The sequence below is a fragment of the Thalia democratica genome, chromosome 6 (assembly GCF_965202585.1).
Source record: "Thalia democratica chromosome 6, ktThaDemo2.hap1.1, whole genome shotgun sequence".
Lineage (NCBI taxonomy): Eukaryota > Metazoa > Chordata > Thaliacea > Salpida > Salpidae > Thalia > Thalia democratica.
In genome coordinates this window covers 49,407,589-49,417,143 of record NC_139170.1, presented here as the reverse complement: position 1 = coordinate 49,417,143, position 9,555 = coordinate 49,407,589, and positions in this window count along the sequence as shown.

The window sequence follows — 9,555 nt, the reverse complement described above, 5'->3', positions numbered from 1 at the left end:
GAATAGCCTTTAGTTAGAAAATACAAACATATTAGCTAAAGAAGTATCTTAGTAACAAAATTAAATTTATGTTACTTTTGTAACTTAGAAAAAAAGTGTTTATCGAAAACCTCAACTGATAAAAACATACAAACCTTTTTGCCAGCAAATTACTTTTGTATGCTTTATTATAACCTACGATTTACTAAGTTTTAAGCTTATCAAAACTTTTATGTAAAACAGTTGGTTTATTTTTGATGATTAAAATTTATAAATACAAAAGTAAGAACACTACAACACCTCAATAATCTTCGTTAAAATCTGAAAAAACAGAGTGTTTTCCATAGTTTTTTTTAATGAATTTTGTCTAAGCATTAACACGTCTTGATATTTTAATTTAAAAACATTTTTTACAACACTTTACTGTAACTGTCGTTTAAATAAATTACATACTCAAAAAAATCCCGAATCAAAACAAGTCATACATTTTCTTACATAATTAACTAATTTGATCATCTTTTTTTAACTTATGGTCTTTTTGTATTATTTTTTTATGCTTATATCGGTCCAAGGTACTTTGAAATATTTAAAAATAACTTACAATAAAACAATTACAGTTACATATAGTTTTAGCTATTTAAAATACTTAAAACCTAATTCCAAAAATCTTTTATCATTACTTAATCATTTTCTGTTTCATGTAACTTTTAAATTTAGCGTTTTTCAAAGTTTTGTTAAAGTAAACAAATATAATAAGATTGTTCTAATGTAAAACAGCATAGTTTATTGAAATGTACAAAAAAATATTTTTTTTCAACCTTTTATAATACCAAAATACTAGCAAATAAAAAAGTATATGAAATAAGAAAATTAGAAAAGTTCAAAGACAGTTATAGGGTATAAAAGTATTTTTTAAAGCAAGAATATATAGTAAACAAACTTTTATTTTATTCTAAGATAAGCATCTGCTGCAAAAAAAAAACATGTTCCTTATTTTAATTACTTATTCAGGTCGTTTCTTATATTTCTCTACGTTTATCTTCTATTACAAAATGTTTTACGATCATGTTTAATATAATTTTAAGTTTTTAAGTTCATGTATAGTTTATATATAAATTCATGTAAATTGAAATATATTAACATTATTTTTACTATACCAACAAGCTTACTAGTGTTTAGGGTAAAACTTTAGTTAAAGTTCATTAACTATAGAAAATATAAAGACATAGATCAGCTTGTAACTTAAGTAAAACTGTATTATTATGCTAAAAAAAGTTAAGATTTATTGGATTTTATAATTTATCTTCATTCAATTTAAAAATTAAATAAAGGTTTTTTAAATAATTTTGAGTCGTATTAGAAATGAAAAACATTTTAGTTATTTTTGTTATATTATATTATATATTAAAGTTTTATATTTCAACATTTTTTTACTACATCAATAAAATCACTACTATGTACAGAAAAACTTTAATTAAAAAAAATTAATATCGATAAATTAAAGTCGTAGAACATTTTTTAAATTGAGTAAAAAATTATGATTATGCTAAAAAAATTAAAGATTGATTGGCATTTATGACTTATTTTCATTTAACTTTAAATGAACTAAAGATTTTAAAAATGATTTCGAGTCGTTTCAGAAATGAAAAATAGTTTAGGTATTTTTGAGTTTGCTTTTCTTCAATTGCCTTTTGTCAGAGTAAAATTGGAAAGCTTGGAGCCAGGCATTGGCTTCAGATGCATCTCTGAATTTGAACCTGAAATTATTGTTTTAAGTTACGTAATTTTTTGAATTTGATCTTTAAAAAAATATTTCTTACAATATTAACATAATTAAGAATATTATTATAATATATTATAATATTATATATTAAGAAATATTTTTTTAAATAACTTAGTAATTAAAAATAACTAGTTAATTATACCTATTTGTTACCAAAAAAAAAAAAATTTAAACAGCTGACTAGCTAAAACATTTAAACAGTTTAAAAATCATTATAATTTTAATATTTAGGTTTATTTATAATTTAAATTAACAGTAACTACGCAAAGTTAAGATTTAACAACTTTCGCATACAAACTTTGAAACATTAATGTTTAAAAGAATGCATGCTTGTAAACTAAGCAAAAAATTGCACATATACTTGTTTAGTTTAAAACGAACCTTAAAACCTTAAATTTCAATTGTTATAGTGTTTTAGTAAGTTTGAATATATAAGTTTCGTGCAAATGCTAAAAAACATAAAAATGCTTTTATTAAAAAATATTTTATTATGTACACCAATGTACTACATTAGTAATAGAAAGTTTTTTTATTAGGATCTTGCTGTATTAGCGCATTCTAGTTAAGAAATGTCTTTTACCCTAGCTTACATAGACTACGTATCAAAAATGTTCGGATCTGTTTTAATTTTCCTTAATATCGTTTTGTTCATAAAAATGTTGAAGATGCGGTATCTCAAAAAAAAAATCATTACTGTTAAAAATCTTTTATAACCTTATTAATTTTCTACAAACGCGTTGTTTTGAAATTTTTTTGATGTTTTTTAAGATAAGGGTAAGCTAAGTTTTAAAACCTAGTAATTTTAAGTAATTTTGAAAATTCTCTTTTTTTATTTTTTTTTTCTTCAATTCTTTTACTATCATAATCTTAATAACTATACCTACCAAAGAGTTTTTTGGTTTTTAAAATACATTACTTTTTGAGATATGGCCTCTAAAACTTTTTTCAAGACTTTGAGTTGTCTAAACTTGAATTGCCATGTAACCATTTATATAATATCTTTTACCTAGATTAACCGTGAACAAACAAACTTGAAACTACTTTTGCAATCTTCTATCGTCACCACTTGTGGCTCTTCGGAGTAAATTTTTGATGTGGTTCCCCTAACTTGAATGCAACCAGCGTATAAAACTTGGAAATGGTCATCGAACCAATCAAGTGAACCGTTTGTCTTCAGACGGAGAAAATATTTGTGGTACGCACATTTGCTGTCTCTGAATTTGTCACAGTAGCCTGAAGAAACTGATTCGTGTTAATCCTTGTTTTATGTTAAATGTTTTTTTTAACTTAGTTGATTAGGAGTAGTTTACTAACGCTCAACATTATAACGTTTTTTATCATTAACTATAAAGTTCTAAGTTTACGTATTTTAAATAGCTGTGCTAGTCGAATTCGTAACACATTTTAATACAAATATTTTAAATATTTTAAAGTTTGTGACGCCTAGCTGTTAGAGAAAAGTAATATTTTTCTTGTAGAAGTAATAAGTAAATAATTTGGAAGTTTTTATTTTAATCTTTTTAAATTTATACTTCTTTTATAAAATTTAATTATTTAGTTCTTATAACTGACGTGTTGTTTTAAAACTTTGTTTGATTGCTTTAAAATAAAAAGAAACTGATTTAGACATGCTAAAATAATGCAAAGTTAGTTACAATCAAAATAATATTTTGAACAAGTTTTTAGCAAAAAATTCTGCATCTTCCGTAGTTATATTACATATTCAAAGTTTTAATGTATTAAGAAAAAAAAATCAATGGCACTACTTTTTTTTAGAAAACAGATATTAGATACTAAAAAGTTTTAAATGTTTTTTCAAAGCAAAAGAAGTAATTGTTTATTGTTATTCAAAATTAGTCATAAAGTTGGTTTAGTTTTAAGGTTACGGTAAACAAAAACTAATTAATGATATTTTTTGTTATCTATGACAACAACTATCCGTGCTACAAAATTTTAGAAATGTAAAAAAAAATATGTGCAAAAGTTATTTTTTCGTCACATGGTGTTATGACGTAATAAAGCAATATATTTTGTGTTAAGTAAGCTTTTCCAAACTTTGTCACAATTTAATATTTTAAAAAATCAAACATAAACTACTCGACACTTTTGGTAGAAAATAACTTGAACCTCTTTTTTATTCTTTAACTTATTTAACGGTTTTTATCTATGTAAAACGTTTTGTTTGAAATAAGAGACACGTCTAACTTAAATTAGTTAATGACTCATCAATTCTGTAAGCGAATAACAAAGTTGATAAACAATAGAAACAGTATAAAACAAACCGCTCATAGTAGGTCCGGCAGTTGCATGGTCACTAAGAGCGTAGAGCCATTTCTCACATAAAAGTTCGCTTTTCGGTTTTAATACATGCAAAATATCTAAATAGCAAATATTAGTAAAAATTAATGTCCAAAGAAGTAGATTTACAAGAACACAAAAACATTAAACACTCTGCTAAAATGCATTAAATAGGAAAAAAAAACTTTAGTTTAAAACTGTCTTAACAGTTAGTTATGTTCTATTTTTTTTGTTTTTATTGAAAAATGTAATCAGTTACAGTATCAAATAACTGCACGTGAAAAGCTTTAGATTTTTACTACACTATAATCGTTTAAAAGCTCATAAAATCTGAAAAAAAGATTAAAAAAAAACTCTTGTTTAACCTTTATATTGTAGACAAACGTATTTCTTCTTTTGTATGCAAACATACCAATCTTTGTCAATATTTAAAGTTTCCTCTAACTTAAATGCTACAGTACCTTTGTAAAAAGTGGACAGCTGTAGCTGACCATCGTGGCAAATTTCAGCAAAATAGTTGAACCATGATTTGCATCCTGAAGCCATTGCAGTATAAGCTGTTTAAAAAAAGTAAACATTTTTTTTTTGTGAATTTAGCTTGAACTGTGTTTGCCTAGTTAATATAAAAAAAATCAATCAAATTATTTTTTGTAGTTGTAAATTGAAGTAACAGCTGCTTTAATTTATATTTAGAACTTTTAAGATTTAAACTTTGATTATGCTTGTCTGATCTACTCCAAAAAATACTACAAAACCTTTTTTAACTAATTAAAAACTGCTAATTTCTTCTTTGTTATTTACAACTAACTTATTCCATATTCAACCGGACCAGACTTTGAAGACTTGTGTTTAGGTTTTTGCTTCTGAAAATTTTATAATTTTAAATTAAAACATGTTTGGCTTATTAATATTGTGCAGCCATATATGATTCTAGTTTATTTATAAGTACAATCATAGAGTGTTTTTAAATAAAAATATAACCATTTCTAAATATGACTACGTCTATATAATCTTTTAAAAACAGTAAGTCAAATCTATACGGCGATTTTAATATGTAAAATAAAACAAACGGTATTAATGTTTGACCAAAACTCATATCTGTATTAGAATAAACATTAACCAAAAAGAAGTCTATATTTTTAAAATCAAGCTTACATTTTCAAAGACAAACTTTTACCGTATATAAAACTTTGTTTTATTTTGATGAGAAAAATAATCAGTAATTACGTTAAAAGTTATCAAAAACTTACTTGCTATAGTTTTTGGTTACTCAAACTTTCTAAGATTTTTTGTATAATGAAGTAAAAAAAGTCATTATTACTTGAGCATAAATTCTAAAGGCAAACTTTTAAAAATAAAAAGTGGTGCATGTAGCCCGGTTGAGGGGGGATCGTTGGGTTTTGGTACTCATTCGGGGGAATAACCGGGTTTCGGTACAGTGGAAAGTGAGTGTTTTGGATATTTGAGAAACTACCCGGATGTACATAGGAAGTGCTTGGGGAAATACCCGGATAAGGAGGCGCTGAAGGTTCCATTCTAATTGAATGAGCTGTTGATGTGATGCAGGATAGTACTTGTAGTTTTTAGATACTCGGTTGTAAACGTTAATACTCAGTTAAATTCATACCTAAAAAGGTTTAATCGAAAACCAACTAAAAAACTTTAAATCACAACTTATAAAGTATTATACATATAAAAACTAATAAAAAGGTTTAAGATAAAAAACACATAAACATAACTTAAATCCCTTTGATTTTTCGTTTTATAAAATTTATTTTATCTAAAACCTTTTTAAGTAAAAACATTTTGTTGGTAACTTTATTTATAAATTATGGAAAAAAAAAGTAATCAGTAACTAAAAGCTACCCTAACGATAATTAAAACTTATTTTTTAATTTTAATAGCTAGTCATAAATAATATTTATAGTCAACTTTTATCTAGCAAATCATTTTGAAAATCATAAAAACTAAATTCAACTTGTAAATCAATTAAAATCAACGTTAAATAAAGGTATTACTTTAACAAATACTACATATACAGTAGACTAAAGTTAATTTGTAGCTTTTCTAAAAACCTTTAGCTTAAAGTACTTTTTCAGTGAGATTTTCTTACTTTATATTTTATAACTGTATTACATAAAAAAAAGTTGTTTAAAGCTGTTAATATCATTGAAAATGATTTGATAAGTATTTTCTTAGAATGTTAAGATAAAATTCTTATAATATCATGTGTCTGACGTCTATATAAGTTATTTATGAGATAAGAAAGTTTTTTTTTTTTTCAATGTTCTATTTTTATATATTATAATCTTTTCAATAGTTCATTGTATTCATTTTATTTATTTAATTTTGTTATTACATAAGTTTTTTTTTTATAAAATTACATATTTAAAAAGATATATAGCTATCTGTATATATAAAATTTTAGTATGTTTGTTGCTTCATTTAAATAGCTACAAAAAAATCACCTTTCAACACATCATGATTAGGTTTATCGAAGTATGCTAAAGTTGAAATTCATAATTCTCCAATTCAACGATTTCCGATTTAATAAATTGCTAAAATATAATAATATTAGATTAAAAATACAAAATACTCAGAAAGCTTCACAAAAAACTTCAATAAAAAACTATGTTACTAGTTGAAAACAGAAAAACATAAGCCTGTTTAATAAAGATAAAACTGTAAAAGTTGTTGTATTCCAAAAGCTTGTTTTGTTTGGATATAATTCATCAAACATCTTAGCAATCTAACATTTTTTAGCCTTTGAAATGTTTTATCAGTTTTGTTTTTAATTTATGCTTTTTTTTTTTAATCGTATAAACGAAGTCAGTATAGTAGTTATGACTAATTGTAACTTTTTTGACGTAATGTTTTCTCTGTTGTAGTTAATAACAACTTTATCTTTTGTAGCTAAATATTTAGTTTTTAAAATAACTTAAAACTAATGAAATGGTTTTTAACTATATGTTACATATGTTAAGCATGCATCTTATTTTAAAACTTTTAGGCTAGGCTACTCTTATAACTTAGAACAGGGTTTCCCAAAGTGGGCGATATCGCCCCCCTGGGGGCGATTTTAGTAATTCGGGGGGCGATAATTTGTAAGGGGGCGAAAGGGTGGGCGATAACTAGTAAGGGGGCGAAAAGGGGGCGATTTTAAAATTTTGGGTTGTCATAAAGTTTTACTTAATATCTTGCTATTTTACTAATTTTAAATTGCTATTAAATGTTTGACCCTGAGGTAAAACTTAAACAAAAAAGTTTATTGTGTTTATGTAAAATATAGAGAAAAAATCAAGTACTTATGGCTCCTACTTTCATGTTAATTACATATATTTTCTTATTTAACAATTACATAGATTATAGACGATCGGAATTCCTCTCCCTATTTTTTAACCTGAAATATATGTTATTTAGGATCATAAATGGTTTGTAAAAATATATGTTTTCTATATTAACTAAACCTCATGATACTTCCAATTGTTTTTTGAAAAGTCATTAAGTTAGACTAAGAAATAAAAATATACAGGGTTGCCAATTTACCTAGAAACCTGGAATTTGACAATTTAAGCAAAAAAAAAAATTAAAAAATCTGGAATTTTTAACAATTTCAACATATTAAGTAGTAAAATTTCGATTTGACACAAAAAAGCTATCATGTAGATAAAAATATAGATCCTTTTCGTGGCAGATCTTTTTGAAGTAAACGACTCACAGGAAACCTTCTCAGACTTACAAACTGGCCTTGAACTTAAAGTAATTTTTTCCAAAGAACGATATGAAAGCTTTTGGACTCAACAAAAACTAAGGCAAAAGTATCCAATCATTTGAGAGGAATTTAGATTGTTGTGAATAGTTTTTCCTTCTAGCTATGTTGTTGAGAAAGCTTTTAGTTTAGTTATCAACGTCTTGAGAAAAATATCTAATCTAGATATTTGTAAAGGAGGTGACTTGAGGCTTTATTTGACTGATTTAGAATCAGATTAGAAAAATTTGCAAGCATTCATGAACCTCATCATTCGCATTATATTAGAATTCAGTAGCAGACATTATTTTATGAAAGTTTTATTTATTTATTTGATCTTTTAAAATACTTCTTATTTAACCTAGTTTGTATTGTATTTAAGTAGTCTTTTTATATTAAAAATTATTCTAAGTTATTTATTCTATAACAGGTTTGCATAATTCCTAATAAATATTAATTACGGTAGACTTCCTCTTGAGTTCGCACTTTTTAACCAAAAAAAAAGTGCAAATTTATATTTTCTTAAATTTAACTTAAATAAAGTCTATTACTAACTAAGTATTACTAAAACAAAAAATACACAATATTTAATAGCTTATATAGATCATTTTTTATGAATGTTTGTTTTATGTTTTAGTTGATTTCATGTTTATTCATAACGTTATTGCATATAACATATTTAAATTTATCATTTTGTATAAAAAATGGTAACAATTTTTGAGTTTAAACTTTTTGATTTTGTTCAAAGTGCGAACTGAAGAGGAAGTCTACTGTATTTATAAAATGGTTTATGTTTTAAATATGTTAATAGCTTTGTTTTGACCTGGTTAATTTTGTAGTTTATATTTGTCGATTTACATTACACTAAAATTTTTATAGTATAGTGGTTAAAGTATTTGTTTGAAAGAAATTTATTTGACATATTTTGTCATTACTTCTTTAATCTGTATAAAAAAAAATTGATAACCATAAAAGTTTTTATTTCAAAAATTATTTTTTGGTTTCAAAAGAGTATAGATTTGATGTCTCTATTTGAAATGACTTCAAATTTTTTATTTAAAAGATTGTTAAACTCAAATTTATTTTCTAACCTGATTTATTATTGTTAGAAAATCTATATATTAAATAATTTTAAACTATTAATACAACTTTTTTTGTTTTATCTTATTTTTTAGTATATTAGCAATTAGAATATGTTGTTTAATTTAATATTTCAACAATAGCTTTTAGCTTTTCACTATTTTCTTCTGGTAAACTATTATAGGCTAATAACTAAAGAAAAAATAAAATTAAACAGTTTTAAATAAGTCATCAAAAAGACTGCTACAGTTACAAAACAAAGTTTTAACATAATTAAAAGATTTTTTTAGTTGATTACTTTCTGTTCCCAGAACTAACTGTAAAACATTTGATTTTTTTGAATTTAAATTAAGAAAAAAATTGTTAAAATTTAGGTTTAGTTTCCTAAAGGTTATTCAAAGTCAAATACTATTTAATGGTATTCTACTACAAAAAATATAGTTTAAAATGTTTAAAATTAAATTTTTAATTTTACAACTAACTTGCTTATAACATATCTTAGCATTGAAATTAATAATTTTACTGCATTAATAGAAGCTATTGATAAAACCACTTTTCATAAGATAATAAGCCAGTCGGTCAAATTTCCTAAAACTAGATCAGCAATGGTGTTTTAATATTTATTTTACTATGTGTAAAATAATCTGTTCATTCTTTTATAGTTTTT